Source organism: Canis lupus, chromosome 8 (genome assembly GCF_003254725.2).
Source record: "Canis lupus dingo isolate Sandy chromosome 8, ASM325472v2, whole genome shotgun sequence".
NCBI classification, from domain to species: Eukaryota; Metazoa; Chordata; class Mammalia; order Carnivora; family Canidae; genus Canis; species Canis lupus.
In genome coordinates this window covers 49,899,564-49,911,336 of record NC_064250.1, presented here as the reverse complement: position 1 = coordinate 49,911,336, position 11,773 = coordinate 49,899,564, and the positions used below count along the sequence as shown (strand labels likewise).

At 56.6% G+C, this 11,773-nt stretch overlaps 1 long non-coding RNA gene across 2 annotated transcripts; it reads left to right on the top strand.

Annotated features, from left to right (window-relative positions):
- Positions 1–892: 892 nt before the first annotated feature.
- Positions 893–8,455, top strand: LOC112657753 (uncharacterized). 2 transcript variants are annotated; one of them, XR_007412729.1, is made up of 4 exons: positions 893–1,885; positions 2,836–3,684; positions 4,474–4,645; positions 7,477–8,455. It is a non-coding gene; the product is annotated as an uncharacterized LOC112657753 (long non-coding RNA). The 2 variants fall into 2 exon arrangements; XR_003135273.3 differs by lacking the exon at positions 893–1,885 and having other exon boundaries at positions 2,860–2,999.
- Positions 8,456–11,773: the final 3,318 nt, after the last annotated feature.

Below are 11,773 nucleotides of genomic sequence, written 5' to 3'. Positions count from 1 at the left end.
CATCTTCCGCCTCCCCCTCACCTTGGACCTTCTGTGCTTCCCTGTCCCTGTCCCGTTCACAGAGACACAGAGGAGCAAGGCCCTCTCCTTGGGGCAGTGGCCAGGCCCGGAGCCAGTTCCCTCTTTCTCCTCCTTTCCTTTCCTTCTTGGCCTCTCTTTGTTCTCCTTCTGTCCCTCTGTCCCCTTTACAGCGGGCAGGATTAGCTGGCTGGGGATGAGCCAGGGCCAGCCTCGCCTTCCGGTCCTCTGTCTGTCCCTCAGATGGAGGGATCATGGGAACTGAGCAATGACCCCTCAGGGCCCTGCACCCCCGCAATCCAAGACTTTCAGATTTCTGGATTTCCGAGGTGCCTGGGTCCACCCCTCAGGGCATCGGGGCAGGTGGGGGGAAGGGAACAGAGAAGTGTGCCCTTGGCTGAGGGCAAGAATCTGCATGACGCTTGCTTCTTTGACCTTGAGATGGCCTTCCACCTCCCCACCCCACCGCTACCCCCGCCCCTCAGGAGACAGGGAGCTGGAATTTGCCCCTTTGCTGATATCTCCAGCACATTGAGCCAAATTTCTAGTCCGAGGCCTGAGACAGGGTGGGCGTGGGGCAGGGATGCCAGCGCCCAGCTCCTGGGGGGATCGGCCTCTTAACATCCTCGGCACCTCAGGATAGGCAGGTGACAAGGGTCTCCCTCTCAGCTGCCCTTACCTGGCCTGGCAGCCCCTTCTCTCCCGCTCTGACTTGAGATCCCTGGCGCCTTTCTCCTGCCAAGTGGAGAGTCCCTCACCCCCGTGAGCCCAGCCCGTGACGTGAGACCGAACAGATCCCAACAGATCGCCGCCCGCTACAGCTTTTAGGGAGAGCTGCCTCTGGTTTGTTCCACAATCTGGCCTCTTTCAAATTCCCTTCCCTTTATCCTCTCAGATCAAACAAATACACCTGTTGTTTATTCTTTTTATACATTTAATACATGTTCGCTGAGGAAAAGCAGCAAAAAGGCTATAACAAGAATTGCCACCTAAAAAACCCTCACCACGAGCATGTTGTACGCACTATTTTTTCTCTCTCCCCCCAGACACCGCAGATTCATCAGTGACAAGACAGGAGGGTTCCCACTCTTGAGGCGCTTACATGTCCCTGGGAAACGTGATACACGGTCTTTGTAACGTCTAGTGACAGACAAGACGTAACTCTCAGTACACTTGCTCTCTCCTCTGTCTCCATCTCCGGCCGTTGACTTCCTCCCCAAGGGTCCTTCCTTTTCCTTCGTGTGTATTTGCTGTGGCGGAGGCAGGCTCCGTATGCGACTCAAAGGTGATGGACACACCTCTGGGGTGAGCTTTGTGTCGGGCAGGCGAGAACACAGCCCCCACTCTTGCCAGAGGCAGGATCCCTTGGGGTTACTGTCTGGAGCCCTGAAGTAGGCCTGCGCCCCAAGCCCTGGACCAGAAAAGCCGCACCCCAGAGTATGGAATATGGAAGGAAGGGCCCCTGCAGGACGTGCCCCCCTGGCCTGTCGCAGGGGTCTGCCCACGTGGCTACTACTGAGCTGTGGGCGGTGGGCCGTGGGTGGCAGGACCCAGTTTGCTCCCACAGGGCAGGGGCCACCCATTGCCCTTTCTTGCATCTCAAGGGGTGCGAAGGAGGAGGAGGGGGGTAGTGAGGTGGCGAGGAAGGAAGGGAAAGTGAGAGAGGAGGGGAGGAGAACCAGCCTTGTTTCCATGGCAACCACACATGTGAGCCAGCTGCTGTTGCCATGGAAACAAGGGGAGCCTGCTCAAAGGCTGTGCTGTCTCAGGGGAGACACAATTTTTGACAAAAAAATACCCTTTGATAAAAATAAAGAAAAAATAATGAAAGCCACCCTCTCTGGGATTGGGGGCACTGCCGAGTGAGGTGACAAAGGGAAGGAGGGGGCTGGGCTGTGGGGGAGGAGGTTGCTTGGCCAGGCGCTCCTGCCTGCTGCAGAGAATTGCCGAGTCAGTGTTTTAGAGCCAAGGGGGCCTCCAGAATCACCCCCCACTTGATGGATGAGGGAGGGAGGCTCTGCGAAGAAGGCAGGCAGCTCACTCAGAGTCCCAGGGCAGGAGGGAGCAGCTCAGGGACCCCCAGGGGCTCTTGGGAGAAGGGAAGGGCCGAGCAAAGCCTGTGGGTTCTTCACCAGCCAGTGCATGGAGACTGGGAAGGAAGAGAGAGGCTAGGGCCAGGCGCAAGGCCCTTTAGCTGGAGGTGTGTGTACTGCGGGCACCTCGGCCTCTTCTCCCTCTACCCCACCCCTCTGCTAAGCTTGGCTTCTTTTGGGGAGGAGGGTTTGGCTGCCCCTCAGGGGGCCAAGCTAAGACGAATCCCCCCTCAGCAGGGCTAGAGAGAAATTGCCAGAGACCACGAGGGAGCTTCCCAGTGTGGAGACAGGAGGGGAGGAAGGATGGGAAACGCCCAGAGAAAGCCGTGCAGCCTTCTGTCTTCTCCAGGGAAAGCCCTGCCCTCCTGACATCAGCGAAGTGGTAGGACCACAAGTCACATTCACAGGGCACCTGGTTCTAGATGACGTATTTGGCCAGAAGGAGATGCTTTTGTTGGAGTCCAGTTCGGGGGAGATTAATCAAGACACAATTAATACAGGAAAGTGAGGGCTTATCAAATCAGGGTTTTAATAAATATAAGAGTTTCTGAACTGCAAGATTCCATGCAGCAGAGCTGGGGCACTGGCCAGGTAGGGGGGCAAAGGCTGGGCTCCGAGTGCCCTCCCATTTCGCCAGGACCACCTCTACTTTTCTCTCTTTTATGCTTTTTCTTTCACAAGGCACGTTCCCAAATGTGATCTCACTTGCTCCCCTCTGATGCAGCTGATGCAGCTGATGCAGGTGTGGCGTTCTCACTGTCAGGATGAGGACACAGCCTCCGAGAGGTCGAGCCCCTCTCCCCAGTTAACACAGCTCACAGTAGCCCAACAAGAATTCGAGCCCTGGCCCCAGAACAGAAAGCTAACGCCATTTCAAAGGAAGGAAAGGTGAGATACAACCAGAGGCGTGTTTCTGCCCAGGGCCTCACCTGGCCTCTCCTCCAGGAGCCCAGAGGCGGGATAGGAGGCTGCCCTAGGGCCCATGGCCAAGGGCACATTTTGGGGGAGTGACCTTGCTGCCTTTTGGTCCCAGAGCTCCAACTCCTCTTTCCTGGGGAGCAATGTGAGGCCTCCGCCTGGCCTGGAGGTGAGGGCGGGTGGCAGGAGGGTGGGACTCTGCCCTCACCTTGGAGGAGCTCCTCACGCCTCCTGTCAGCTGCCCTTCACCACTCCCCACTTCAGCCTCCAAGGCAGAGACCACGTGGGTGAGTTGCCATGGAAACTGCGGAGTTCTTTTTGAAAGCAGTGCTGGGTGTAATCTGAGATGGCTGGGGGAAGGGTGCCAGGGCTGGGATCCATAGGTGGGGCCACTACACCTGTTTGGCTCTGGTCCCCCTAGTTCACCTCTTTCTACCAGAAACCATCGATTTCGAGGCCTCACTGCCCTTCTTCCCCACAAGAGACCTGCCTCCCATCGTCATTGTCGTAGTGCCCTCTGTACCCAGGCCTGTTTGTGATCACAGGCAGTAGCCCCACGGGCCCTGTCCTGATTCCCCAGAGAAGAAGCGATTATCCCTGTTATACAACAGAGGGTGGCAAAAAAACCAAGAGAGATCATTTTTGCCATACGGAGGTCGGGACATTACCGCAGGGATTATCTGGATTATAGGATGTGGGGGTGGGGAGGAAGGAGAGGAAGCCTCAGGGATGTGGTGCCCCAGAGATGGGAACTTGGACCCCACCCTGCTTCTCCCCGCCATGGTTCAAGAGCAAGAGTTCAGGCAGGCTGACCGAAACAGGAAAGCTCCAAATCTGACCGGGGAGTTAAGCTGGGTTTGCACTGGGCTCAATTAAAATTTCCCCATGGCCACATCCAGACAGACCCTTGTTCTCCGCCTGCTCTTGCCTGATTTAGGCACTGTGCTGGGTCTTGCCTGCTGTCACTTTTGCTATGTCCCCCTGCCCACCCCAACTCATAGCAGAGGAGATAAGAATTTTGCTTCTCCACTTTGCTGTGTGAATTGGGGTAAATTGCCTAGCTTTGCTGAGCCTCAACTGCTTCTTCCATGAAACAGGGATAAGAAAATAACTGCCTCAAAGGGTTACTTGGGGATTGAAAGAGATGATACAGGGTCGCCTGGGTGGCTCGGTGATTGAGTGTTGGCCTCTGGCTCAGGGCATGATCCCAGAGTCCCAAGATCGAGTCCTACATTAGGCTCCTCACAGGGAGCCTGCTTCTCCCTCTGCCTATGTCTCTGCCTCTCTCTCTCTGTGTGTCTCATGAATACATAAATAAAATATTATTTAAAAATATTTTAAAAATAATAAATATAAGAGTTTCTGAACTGCAAGAAACTTGTCCATCTGGTACGGACAAGAATGGAAATATGATTACTATTATTATCTCTCCTTCCACACCCAGAACAAGCTCCATCTCCTCCAGGAAGCCTTCCTTTCTCTACAGAGGAACTAGGGATTAGGAGCAGCCACCATGCTGGCACTTCCTGTGCACATTTTCGAATTCTCGAAACAGCCCTGGCAGGGAGGTGTTCTTCTTCTTATCCACATTCAATAGAGGTGGACTCTGAAGTGCCGTGAGTATCTTGCTCAAGTTCATTGGCTAATAAGAAGCAGGGTCAAGATTCAAGTTCACCCTGTCTGGTTTCAAAGCCTTGCACTTTGTTACTACAACGTGCACCTCATATATGGTACAATCTGCCCCCAGCCGCTTTCCTTCTGATTGAAAGCAGTTTATTATTGCTTCTGATTTCTTTCTTGCCTTTCTCACCTGGCCTTCCTGCACCAGGGCAGAGAGTAAGGAAGTAAGCAGAACCAGGGAGAGTCAGGACTCTGACAGGCCTGCTGCACTGGGAGCTTAGGCAGAAGGGAGCTGGAAGCAGGTGGCCTGGCATAGAAATCTCCAGATAGGGAGCCAGTGCCAGTGCTGGTAGGGGTTGTCTGGACTCTGAAACAAACTCTCCCCACCTCATTCTGATTTTCTGCTCAGCTCTGACCTTGGTCTCTGGACCCCAGTCTTCCAGGCCAGGGCTGGTGAGGGCTTGACAGATGACCTTGACCTGGCTTTGTCAGCCTGGGGACTTGAAGTGTCTCCTTCAGGTGAAGAGGAGACAGAGAGGTTGGGGGAGGTAGGTGGAGGAGAAGGGGCGGAGGAAGGAGAGACGGGAGGGAGGGAGTGGAGGGGGGAGGGAAGGACACCGGGGAGGGGAGGGAGGTGGGAGGGGAGACTGCCAAGTGTGATTCTGAGCTCCGAGGGAGAAGAAAGGATGAGAAAGCAAGAAATACGCTTCAAGGGCAGGATGAAAGGGGGAGGGAACCGAGGTCGGTGGGAGAATGAGAGAAAGGAGGAGGCCAAGAAAGTGAATGAGGGAGAGCTCGAGCCGGGGAGAGGAAATGGCAGGGTGGGAGAGGCTGAGCGAGAGAACGAGGAACAAAGACGGGGCTGAGCAGCTGCCGCGTCCTCCCTCCCGCCAAGCGAAGGCCTCAGAGGGCCGCAGAGGCTGAATGAGCTGGGAGCCAGCCATGACTCAGTCTCCGCGGCTCCTGCCCGCCAAATCCTTCCTGGCTCAGCAGTTTCCACGGGGAAAGGGGCACATCCTCCACCACCCACCCCTTCTCAGGAACAGCGTCTTCTCTGAGGCCCCAAGAAACCCCCACCTGCCTGGTAGCTGGTGCCTGCCCTCAGAGTTCCCAGGTGCACTGTTCAGGAGAACACTTCTGGAACCTTCTAAAGAGGGGGAAACCAGCCACTGTGCTAGGAGGCTGGGGTGGGGTGGGAGCAGGTGTATATGTAGCCCAAGGAAATCCCCCTCTTTCACTGCTGAAGCCTGGCACCTTTCTAAGGAGGCAGGGCCCAGGAGCGGCTCCACCTTAATAAAAGAAGGAAAATGTATTGAGAGCTTAGCAGGAGCTAAGCAGGTTGTACTTTATCCCACTCAATCCTCACAGCAACCTTGAGAGGTCTGTGCTATTATCTGTTTCCATTTTCTAGAAGAGAAAAGGCCTAGCTCATGTAGCTGACAAGAGGAGACACCTTGGCATCTAACTGGTGGGGACAGAGGTCATGGTCCTGCTAGGGCTGGGAGGGTCGGATAGGGGATTAGAAGCTCCAAGGGCCCACGGAAAGCTAATGTCTGCAATGGCAGGTCTCAGATGGGTCTATGCCTCAGTTTTCGAATCCAACATCACTGTTGCTGTAGGAATGTGCCCGATGAGAAGCTGACCGGAGGAGCCTGGACACAAAGCCAGGGAGACGCTCCTTGAGGGTGGTATCCATTTGCAGGGAGGAAGACCTGGGTACCTGGATAGAGCTATGTAAATGGTGTTCCCCTCTTACCAGCCTCATCGGCATCTCTAAGGAAGGCCAGATGGGTGCTCATAAGGCCCTGCTTTCATGGGGGCTCCCACGAATCTCTTTCTAAAATGCTTTCATATATGGGTGAACACACACACATGCACTACATTCTTAATCTTCACAGCCATCTTCCACAGCACATGAAGTGTGCAGCTGGCTTTATTTTATATGGCTGGGGGAAGCTAGGGTCACACACTTGGCACCAGGGACCGTGGACACCATTTGGATGCATGGGCAGTAGCATAAAGTTTCTGCTTTCCAGGTACCTTGTGGGCTCTAGAGGAAGTACCCACTCCACACCCTTACCCGGCCTCAGCCCAACCTCACCCCCACTATACCCAGGTGTCATCCTGCAGACACTGTGGATGCCAGTTGCTCCCTTGGCACCACCTGGCAGCCTTCCACGTCGTTGCCAGCCTGAGTGAGGAGCTGTGCCTGCTTCTTGCCTGCCCCAGGGCCCTGGTGGCTTCCCCTGTCACCTTCAATCAGAGTCCATGTTAGGGTGTGGGCTTTGGAACAGCGCTTCCCCTCCTCCTCTCCCACCTACCCCATCCCTGGCAGTTCCCCAGGGATGCAGCAGTCTTGGTAGCCTGCAGTTGCCATGGTGGCCCTCCCTGGGTTTCAGCGGGAGCAGTGGGAGGGGGATGTTGGGGAGGGTGTGTGTGTGTGTGTGTGTGTGTGTGTGTGTGTGTCCCTTTTCAGCCCCAGGTGAGGGGGTCTCAAAGGGTGGGATCCCCTCCTCCTAGGGTGGGGTCAGCCCATCTCAGCTCAGTCCCAGCTGGCCTAGCTGCATCCCAGAGGCGGGAACGATTGCAAGACAGACAGAGGGACACGGGACTGAAGAAAAATGCCCCAGAAGGAAAACTGGAGGGGGAGGGTGGAGTTGGGCTTCAGCACCCGTCGTCAAAGGAAGAAGGCCCGGATGTGGGGTGGGAGCTGCAGGAAGCAGGGAGCCAGGGCGGCAGAGCAAGCACAGTAAAGGATCCAGAGCCACAGAGGGGGGACCCGGGAAGGGGCAGGCCCCTAATTTCTGCCACCCTCCCCCCCCAGCAGGTCTCCCGCTGCGCTTCCCCAGCAGAGAGAAGGCCCCTCTGCTCCTCCAACATGATCTGTAATTTCCGGCAGACATTTGAGGTCCCTGACATCTGCATAATGTGGGCCAGTCTCTTAGCAACGGCGAACAGCTGTCTGGCATTTCCAAGATTAAACTGTAACTATACACGGTCCTTGCCAGGGGGAGGGGGAGGGGGAAGGGGATAAACACTGCCTCCTGGCATTTTCAAACTCATTTAGCTTTTATTCATTTCCTGCCTCCAGTAAAGAGGCCAGGGATTCGGGCTGGGCCAGGCTGTTGCTGCCCCTGCCTCGCGGCTGCTGAGATGGCAGATTGCTCCTCACCCAGATCCGCTTGCCCCGCACCAGGGGAGCCGGCCTTTGTGGTTTCTAGTGGATGGATCTGCTCTAGGTGCCGCCGTCGGGGCACACACCTCAGAGGCGCCGGCGGGAGGAGAGGCCGAGCGGCCCATGGGGGGAGCCCCGGCCGCCCCATCTGGCTCCTGTGGCTAAGAGCCGTGTGACCTGGGGCCGGCCCCTTTACCCGTCTACACCTCCATCTCCCCGTCTGTAGGTAGAAGGAGATAATCCTATCGCCCCGAGGGGGCTGAAATAAGCACTCAGGTCATAGAGGCAGCGCTGGTGATCGGCCTCTCGGTTCCTGCCCTCGGTCACCCTCCCGCCCGGTCCTGTGTCAGCCCCTCTGCTACCCGGGCCTAGGCAGGCCCCGTCGGGTGCTCCGGGAGCCGCCGCCTTGAACCCCAGTGCCCGGCAGCCCCGGGGCGATGACGCTTCTGCCCCGTAGGAATTCAGCAGAGCTCAGCAGTCCCCAGCAGGGCCCTCTCGGCCGCCGCCCGGCAGGAGGTGTCCTATACCCTGGCCCTCCCAGGCCCGGGCAGCCCCAGGTCCCATCCCCTCCACCGCCGGCTCCTGCCATTTGGCTGGAGCTCCTGAACTCGTGAATGCGGTGTTTGGGTTTTGCAGCAAGAGTTGGGGGGGGGAGGGCGGAAAAAAAGGGCGAGTGTGGGGAGGAACAGGATGGGAGAGGGCGAGGGAGGAGGAGGGAAAAACCCTTCAGCCGCCTGTGCTGGCCAGTTCCAGGAATGTGTTCTGGGCCATCGGTGCCAAAGCGGTGACCCAAGCCAGGCAGCCAGGCCGGGAGAGGGAGCGGCCGGCCCGGGGGCAAGAGCTCTCCTCCTCCCGCGGCAGCCTCTGCTGACTCACGGCTGCTCCAGCTGGCAGAAGCCCTTCCTGGGGACGGCTGTTGCTAGGATTCCTGGGAGATGACTGATTGCTTCTCCTTGAGCTTGGTGAAAACATGTTTGTAGACTGCACACAAACACACACGTATCCTCCTCTGGCCTTGCACGCCTAGCCCGGATACCTGCACATGCGTGCGTGCGTGTGCAGCAGGCCGCCGTCGTGCCCCTCGGGTGCTCGTGCGTGCACACGTGTGTGGACCAGCACTGAGCCCAGGGAGGGGCGGAGGCGCGCCGGGTCCCCACAGGCGGAGTAAGGGAGGCAGTGGGGAAGCTGCCAGTGTCTGGGCCTGCCTGAGGCCGAAGGAGCTTTCAGGTTGCCTTGAAACATTCTTGGCCTCTGTCCTTCCTCCCCTCCCTTGGTTCCTCGGTTTCCTTCATTCTGCCCTAATGATCTAATCTTCCCTTCTCCCTCGGCCTGCCAGATTTTTGATGTCTGGTGTTCCAGGCACTCAGCTGGAAGCTGGAATCCTCTAGAGCTGGATTCCTGGCCTGGACCTGACACCCTGAGGGGGCTTCTAGGGAGCTCCAGTGCCTCTGTTCTGCTGGCCAAAGGGGGCTGCTGTGAGGACTCCTGGATGGAAAGTGCTGGGCCTTTCTCTGGGCTCTGTGCTGATGTGATTCAGGAAATGTCAGCTCCCCCTGCATTCGGGGCCCGGAGCCTTGGCCGGGGTGGGCCTGAGTGCTCAGTGCTCAGCATGCAGCCCTGGACGCCGGGCCTCTGGTTGCCAGCAGGATGTATGACCTTGCACACACTGGGCTCTTGCTGCCTTGGTTTCCCCACCCGCTGGGCTGAAATTGGACTCCTTGCTGAGTCTGCCAGGGTTTTACTGCGACACGGCTTGGCAAGAGCTTGGGCACCAGGCGAGGTTGTTTGTCACGGGTTCTTGAAGAGGCGGAGGGGCAGGTGGCCCCACGCCAGCGTGGAGCCCACACTCCTCTCGCCAGCTCTCCTGGGCTCAGGCTCAAGTGTGGCTGCTTTAAACGCACCCACCCCAGGGGCTGGTCCCATGAGCTGCTCTCCGCTGTGATTCAGTGGCGGTTGCTAAGGAAGGCCCGGTACCCAGCCCTGAGGGAGAAGCTGCGGCCAGCCTGGCTTCAGCAGGCTCGGCAAAGCTCACACCAGCTCCGAGAAAAATATCCGTCTGGGCTCAGGGTCCCCGGTCCCAAAATGAAGACGAGGCCAGCTCCAGGGTTCCTGCTGCTTCTGACACGCAATGATGCGGGCCGGGGCGGGGTAAAACTCAGAGGGTAGAGCAAATGACAAATATAAAAATGAGCTGCACATAGAGACATCTCTTTGTGTGGATGTCAACAGCCTCATGGAAGCTCCAACCGCAGGAACTCTCTAGAACGCCTATTTTGTATACCACCACAAGAATCCTGCATCGAGTCAACAATCCCAAGGCAGGAAAGAGAACGGGCAGCACCGTGTTCCGCAGACACCAGCGTCCCAACTTCGGACGCAGCAGTCTGCTGCCCAGCGCTCCAGGTCCGGCCATGCCCCCACCCCAGCCACAGGACAGAGCTGCACCCACAGCTCCCCGCCCCCAACACATCCTCATTTTCACCAGGAGGGGGCTAGAGCTTCTGTAGGAGCTGCCCACTGGTCAGGTTTGGGGATGAAAAGGTAAATCAGTAAAAAAAAGAAGCCCAGGGCGGTGGTCTGTGAGTTCCAGCACTGTCTCCGAGCGGAAGCGGGCTTGCTGGAATCCTGTTGGCCAGCGTGTGTGCAGAAAATCTGCATTGCCGTGCATCTCGATTCAGCTTTTCCTCCACGCCAGGCACCTCCCTAAATTTGTTGAGTTTATCCATTCATCTAATCTTCGCAACGGCCCCACGAGGGAGGCAGTGTCATCCTCCCTGTTTTCCAGATGGGGAACCGAGGTGCAGCGATGTTCAGAGACATCTCATAAGCAACAGGGCCAGGATTCCAGCCACAGCAATTTGTCTCCAGAGCCCAGCCCTTAACCACTTCCCTTCATTGCCTCCACTGATTGTCATGCTCCAGGTTGGCCTAGGTGACACCAGGTGTCCCCACCTTCCACACTACTGCCACCATGAGAAGACACAGTGTTCTCATATTCCAGTTCTGACATCGGTTCTGCCTCTGACCTCTGGGGAGCTCACGTGTCATCCAAGACAAGCCTCATGGCCAGTTTTATTTCCTTGTTCACTTCCGAGTGACCCAAGGCATACGACTCCACCCCTTGGATCTTTTCTTCTCCCCCTCTGTTCAGTGAGGAAGGCCTCTGAGACGTCTCTGTTCATTTGTTGCTCTGACACAATTCTTAGGAATTCCTTTCTTCCAGGGCTCCCAAGCACAAAGTCACAGATGCTACCAAGGTGCCTGGTCAGACAGACACACACACACATGCGCGCGCGCGCACACACTGTCGTAGATACTCTATGAATGGAGCTGGGCTTCTGGGAGTCTTGCACATTTGTTGCATTTTCCACATCAGGAATGATCAGGGGCGGCTACGAACGAGCAAACATTTAACAGTTGGGGCCTCACACACTCATGTGGTTATCAGCAGGCTTTTGTAGCCCGTGTCATGTGGGTGAGGCACGTGCAAGTGTGTTCTTGTTCATGAGTTTTGTGTCCCGGCTAGGCTGTGCCTAGTGCCCGTGAGAACAGGGTGTTTCCAGGGGTCTTCCTTATATTGCCTGGCACAGTGAAGCTTCTAGCAGGTGATTGATTAGTTTGTATTTGTGCATTGGTGAATAAAGGAAAGATACTGGATGATTTATGCTAATGGAACTTAGGGGTGAGATGTACCCACTATTTCTGTGATACCATCAGTAGCCGTCACCCCACGCAGACCAAACCCACGACCTCCTGGGTAAGCCTTCTCCTCACCCAGAAGTCCCAGCCCCATCTACCAACAACTGTGAAAGGGACATCTGTGTCCCCTGCTTCTCTTGTGTCCCTGTCCATACTCTATTCTCCTTTTCCTTCTACGTGGAGCTGTGCAGGTACTCACTGGACTACTGCCTTTGGACCCCTTTTGATTTTCCTCTTTGGGTAAGAGCCA